The sequence below is a fragment of the Petromyzon marinus genome, chromosome 12 (genome assembly GCF_048934315.1).
Source record: "Petromyzon marinus isolate PM22_M1 ecotype Great Lakes invasive population chromosome 12, UKy_Petmar_22M1.pri1.0, whole genome shotgun sequence".
Lineage (NCBI taxonomy): Eukaryota > Metazoa > Chordata > Hyperoartia > Petromyzontiformes > Petromyzontidae > Petromyzon > Petromyzon marinus.
In genome coordinates this window covers 13,978,757-13,985,367 of record NC_133678.1, presented here as the reverse complement: position 1 = coordinate 13,985,367, position 6,611 = coordinate 13,978,757, and positions in this window count along the sequence as shown.

Here is a 6,611-nt window from a genome sequence, read left to right as displayed (position 1 = left end):
GTATTCATGCAATTGTATAGATTCGTAAAGTAGATGCAAATGGCTAGTAGGACATCAATTAATTAATTGGTAAAATAATGGAATTAAAAGAAAGAAACTACTAAAATACTACACAACGATAAGTAAACGACCGTATTCATGCAACTTAAGGGATAGAACAATGCTTCTCAACGACCGTTTAATACATTAAACGCCACCTTGGAATGGCAACCCTATGCGAAACAAATACCGCGGAACAACCTTATTCGTAGCAATATGCGCGTCGTGTGTGTTGGAGGGGAAATCACCACGAGGTCAAATAATTATAGCCGGTAGTATGGTTTGAGTTTATCCACCTACGATCTCTGCACATGGATCGTGTTGCCAACTGTGGCTCTGGGGTCCGGGAATCCGTTAGCAGCTCGCGATAGCCGTGTTCCTTTGGTACGAAAATACCTCAGATCCCCAGCAGAGGGCGTTGCTTCGGCGGGGGTGTGTCGGCACACGGCCTGTGATCCACTCGGGCTGCGCACCTGTCAGGCTTCATCCACAGCTGGAGTGGCTGCGGCGCCCGCGCTGGCAGGGGGTCGATGGGTCGGGCTCAGTCTGCAGCGGTGGGCACGGTGGCCACGTCGCCAGATAGCGCTCCCAGCTCGTACGCCGGGCGGCAGCGCGTCACCCCCCTTGGCACAAGGCACGGTTGTTTGTGCATCATGCTCGACCCACGCTGGAGGGTGCTGGTGGCTTCCGAGTCAGCGCCCTCGTGGTTAACCGTTAGCGGCTGCGCTGTACCATCGCAGGTTACCTGCACGCCATGGTTTATCAGCAGTCGGAATGGTCTGTGGCCACGTTGCTCCTCATTCATTGTCAGAAACAACTTGCTTCGCGCGAGCACCCTTGGTGTCCCCCCTCCTTCGGGAGGGCTCCTGTTGTCCATCGCTCATCAATGCTCCTCGCTCACTCACCAAAACTCTTATAAGAATATCAGTCACCTGGACAACATAACTTTTCCAGTCTCTAGCTTGGACAATATTTCATGCATTCTCGATATTAATGAACTAGCCTTTTTCCCGTCCTAGGACGGAAGCTGTAATATGTACGAAAAAAAGAGCAGAGTATAATTGTATCTTGTGTAAATTTAATGGCATTGAATCTTGCACAAAGAATGTCATCAAACACTACGCTACATTTCACTGTAGCACTGTATTAATGGCAGTGATGCTTACACAAACTATGTCATAAAACACCTAATTTAATGTCACTGTATCACTGTATTTAACTGACCTTCAATTAGCCTTTTGCTCGTCCTAGGACGGAAGCTGTAATATTAGATGTTCATTTACGTTTTCTTGCATGATTGTAAGTTTTTTTAGAAATTGTTGCACGTAAATAAATGTTTCTTAACTTTCAAAATTAAACCTCGGTATACGATATTTTGTGTGAATCTCTTGTTCTGTCTTAATGGCAATGATGCTTGCACAAGACTACGTCATATAACACCTCACTTCATGTCACTGTAGCACAGCATTTAACTCACCTTCAATTACCGGAGTTCAAAATCACTGCTCTGAAACTTTATTTTCGTCTGCTTTCGCTCGCTGGGGTTGTAATCAATTTGATTTCGAGACAATGTCTGGAAAATCACGGAGAAATTTAATTTTTTTTATCATAATTTAGAAGCAAAAATTAGACTTACCTTTTGTTTCAAGTGCTAAAGAAATAAATAAAGACACCAAATACACTTTGTTGCTGCGTATAATTATTTAACTCTAAATAAAGAAACGTCAAATTGAAAGCGAATTTGCTTACAAAAAATGTCTTGCTTTTGATAGTGACGGTGGGGGGGGGGGTTTCTGCTGCAGTGACGTCACGTACGGATGTCGCACTGTGCTGCGTATATTTATTTTGAATCGTCACCTTCTGCAAAGAAACGTGATATTTGAAGCGACTTTTCGAAAAAATATATATCTTTCCGCTCGACCTTCTTCCGCGTGAGTGTAAAAATCCACCCGCTCATGATTATTTTATTATTAATGACGGGGGGGGGGGGGGAGGTGCGGCATGTGGAGTGACGTCAGGCGCGTTACACACATTTTTGGGCTATCTATACAGTGAGGGAAAAAAGTATTTGATCCCCTGCTGATTTTGTACGTTTGCCCACTGACAAAGAAATGATCAGTCTATAATTTTAATGGTAGGTTTATTTGAACAGTGAGAGGCAGAATAACAGCAAAAAGCAAGAAAAACGCATGTCAAAAATGTTATCAATTGATTTGCATTTAAATGAGGGAAATAAGTATTTGACCCCTCTGAAAAACATGACTTAGTACTTGGTGGCAAAACCCTTGTTGGCAATCACAGAGGTCAGACGTTTCTTGTAGTTGGCCACCAGGTTTGCACACATCTCAGGAGGGATTTTGTCCCACTCCTCTTTGCAGATCTTCTCCAAGTCATTAAGGTTTCGAGGCTGACGTTTGGCAACTCGAACCTTCAGCTCCCTCCACAGATTTTCTATGGGATTAAGGTCTGGAGACTGGCTAGGCTACTCCAGGACCTTAATGTGCTTCTTCTTGAGCCACTCCTTTGTTGCCTTGGCCGTGTGTTTTGGGTCATTGTCATGCTGGAATACCCATCCACGACCCATTTTCAATGCCCTGGCTGAGGGAAGGAGGTTCTCACCCAAGATTTGACGGTACATGGCCCCGTCCATCGTCACTTTGATGCGGTGAAGTTGTCCTGTCCCCTTAGCAGATAAACACCCCCAAAGCATAATGTTTCCACCTCCATGTTTGACGGTGGGGATAGTGTTCTGGGGGTCATTGGCAGCATTCCTCCTCCTTCAAACACGACGAGTTGAGTTGATGCCAAAGAGCTCCATTTTGGTCTCATGTGACCACAACACTTTCACCCAGTTGTCCGCTGAATCATTCAGATGTTCATTGGCAAACTTCAGACGGGCATGTATATGTGCTTTCTTGAGCAGGGGGACATTGTGGGTGCTGCAGGATTTCAGTCTTTCACGGTGTAGTGTGTTACCAATTGTTTTCTTGGTGACTATGGTCCCAGCTGCCTTGAGATAATTTACAAGATCCTCCCGTGTAGTTCTGGGTTGATTCCTCACCATTCTCATGATCATTGCAACTCCACGATGTGAGATCATGCATGGAGCACCAGGCCGAGGGAGATTGACAGTTCGTTTATGTTTCTTCCATTTGCGAATAACCGCACCAAATGTCACCTTCTCACCAAGCTGCTTGGCAATGGTCTTGTAGCCCATTCCAGCCTTGTGTAGGTCTACAATCTTGTCCCTGACATCCTTGGAGAGCTCTTTGGTCTTTGCCATGGTGGAGAGTTTGGAATCTGATTGATTGATTGCTTCTGTGGACAGGTGTCTTTCATACAGGTAACAAGTTGAGATTAGGAGCACTCCCTTTAAGAGTGTGCTCCTAATCTCAGCTCGTTACCTGTATAAAAGCTACCTTGGAGCCAGACATCTTTTTGATTGAGAGGGGGTCAAATACTTATTTCCCTCATTAAAATGTAAATCAATTTATAGCATTTTTGACATGCGTTTTTCTGGATTTTTGTTATTCTGTCTCTCACTGATCAAATAAACCTACCATTAAAATTATAGACTGATAATTTCTTTGTCAGTGGGCAAACGTACAAAATCAGCAGGGGATCAAATACTTTTTTTCCCTCACTGTATTGGCTCCTACGGGCTCATCAGACTCCGCAGCCCAGATGGTCTTCCCTCCACCACTGCAGAAAATGGTGCGCTGCATGCGTTTTTCTTCAGGCGAGGTCGGGCTACCACATGGTGTCAGGCCACAACTCGTTTGCACACGTTTCTTGCCCTTCTGCAGCTCAGCGTTGTGCTCCTGGGGCGCACCGTGTTGCCCCAAGGGAACCAGCAGCATGCGCTGTGGGTGAATGGAGGTGCGCCCGCCTCATGTTTCCACCCTCTTAACATTGCACTTGAGGTGACCATGCGGTCACGCAAGCAACCATCTCCCTCGTGCTTGTCGGGGATCCTCTCCCTCCTGTCACCTACTCAGCCTTGCCTCACCCTACGGGATGGAGCCTTCACCCGAGTCGCCTCCCCCTCCTGCAACAACCGGGGGATAGGCGGAACTCGGAAGGGGGACGAGGAGTGGTGTTAGGGCTGCTGCCCCTCGACTCCTCGTTCTCCTGTGCCCCCCCCCCCCCCCCCGCTCTCCACCTGCCTACTGGTTGCCTCGGTGGGATCGTGGGAATGGTCCCTGTACGTCGATCCCAACCAGCTGGTTTGTCCGACTGACGCGGAACCGCCTCAGGGTTACCTGGTACCGCGCCGGTTTCTGCCCACACTGCTGACAGGCCCGGCAGCCCTACACCCAGGCGGCCACATCTTGCGCCAATTTAGGCCAGAGATACTGGCGATGCAGAGTCTCCCGAGTGCGTCGTTCCCCATCATTGCCCCCGAGTGGGTGGTCGTTCACCAGCTGTAGCAGCTGGGGCTGCACCTGGGCGGGGACACAGATGCACCCCGGCTGCCCAGCTTTGTTTGGTCCCTCACCACTCCGTTCTCTACACACAACCGGGCACACAAACCGCTCCAGGGTCCCGGTAGGGCGACCTTTTTCTCCCGCAGGGCTGCCTCCACCGCCGCCAGGTCCGGATCCCGCTGCTGGATCTGTCTCAGTTGCTTGTCGTCGAGGCCTGGGAACGCACAGCCGACGTCCTCTTGGATCCCATTGGGTGGGGTTGAGCGGCCCGTCGGGCCCCGGGGTGTGGGCTCCATGATCGCCGGGTGGTCCACCGGGCCCCTGGCTCCTCCTGCCGGGGTCTCCGTGGCACATACTGCACTTTTTCTCATCGGAGGAGGGTTAGTCTCGGTGCGCCCCTGGGGGCCCGCCGCCTGTCGGCAACGTCCCCCCGTGAAGCACGGGCAGGCTTCCTCCGTCCTTGTCTCGGCGCACACCGCGGGCCGCCTCGACAAGGCGTCCGCGTTTGCGTGTGTCCGCCCTGCTCGGTGCTCGATCTGCAGGTTGTACTCCTGCAATTTCGCCAACCATTGGACCATCTGCCCCCGCGGTTCCTTGAACGTAAGAAGGGACTGCAGGGAATAATGGTTGGTGCGTACCCGACATTTCCTGCTGCACAAATACGGTCGGAACTGTTTACACGCGAAGATCACGGCATACAGTTCTTGACGGGTCACGCAATAGTTCAGCTCAGCCCTGCTCAGGGTCCGATTGGCGTATGCGATGACCCGCTCCGTCCCACCCTGCACCTGTGACAGCACCGCGCCCAGCCCACTGCTGCAGGCGTCGGTGTCCAAAATAAAATCAGTGGTGAAATCGGGGAAAGCCAGGGTGGGGGTGTGAGTGAGGTGGTCTTTGAGGGTGGTGAAGGCCGTCTGGCAGGCTTCCGTCCACTGATAGGGGTTCTTAGGGGATGTGAGTTGGGTGAGGTAATGTGCAATCTCGCTGAATCTCTTTACAAATCGATGATAATAGGTGGTGAGCCCCAAGAATGACCTGATCTCCGTCAGGTTCCTTGGCCGTGGCCTATCCACTACGGCGCGTACCTTTTCCGGATCGGTGCACACCCTTGCCTCGCTGACTCGGTGTCCGAGGTACCCCACCTCGCGCTGTGCAATGTAACACCTGCGCGGTTTGAGCTTGAGATGGGCTTCCCGCAGTCACTGGAACACCTCCCATAGCCTGGACCAGTGCTCAGACAGAGACCGACTGAACACTATCACGTCATCCAGGTAAATTAGGCACTGTTCCCACTGTAAGCCCCGGATCACCAACTCCATCAACCGCTGGAATGTCGCGGGCGCGTTAGTGAGTCCGAACGGAAGCACCCGAAACTCAAACAGTCCCATCGGGGTGGTAAATACGGTTTTTGGCCGATCCTCCGCCATCTCAACCTGCCAGTACCCGGACGCCAGATCGAGGGTGGAAAAATACCGCGCTCCTGCGAGACTGCCAAAGGTGTCATCGATGCGTGGAATGGGGAAGGCGTCGCCAAGGGTGACTGCGTTCAACTTTTGGTAATCAACACAGAATTGGGTCGACCCATCCTTTTTCGTCACTAGTACCACCGGGGCAGACAAGGGGCTCGCTGAGGGCTGGATTATGTTATCGCGGAGCATATCCACGACTGCTTCTTTAATCTGGCCCCGTTCAGCTGCGCCCACTCGGTATGCGGGGATTTTAATGGGTCGGGCAGCACCGGTGTCAATTTGGTGCTTCACATGGTATGTCCGACCTACGTCTGAGTCGTGTTCACTGAACACGTCAGCGTACTCCCGCAGTAACCCGCGCAGCTGATCGGCCTCCCTCTTAGGTAACTCTGCCCAGGGTACGTGTAACGCGTCAAGCAGGGGAACGGCCTCGGCTCGGGGAGTCGGGCCGACTCGCCAGGCCAGGTCCTGGTTGTCCTCGGGGCGACCGGGGTCCTCAGCCCAGAGTGCAAATACCGAGTCGTTAGAATGGCGCGCGCACAGGGGTGTATGGTGGCTACCAGGGTGCATCGTCGAATCATTGCTGGAGTACAGTGTGGGTTAAATACCCACATAAACAGTCGGCCCCCATCTGCGTTGACCAGCGTGGCTGATCCCACAACTCCGTACTGCACCG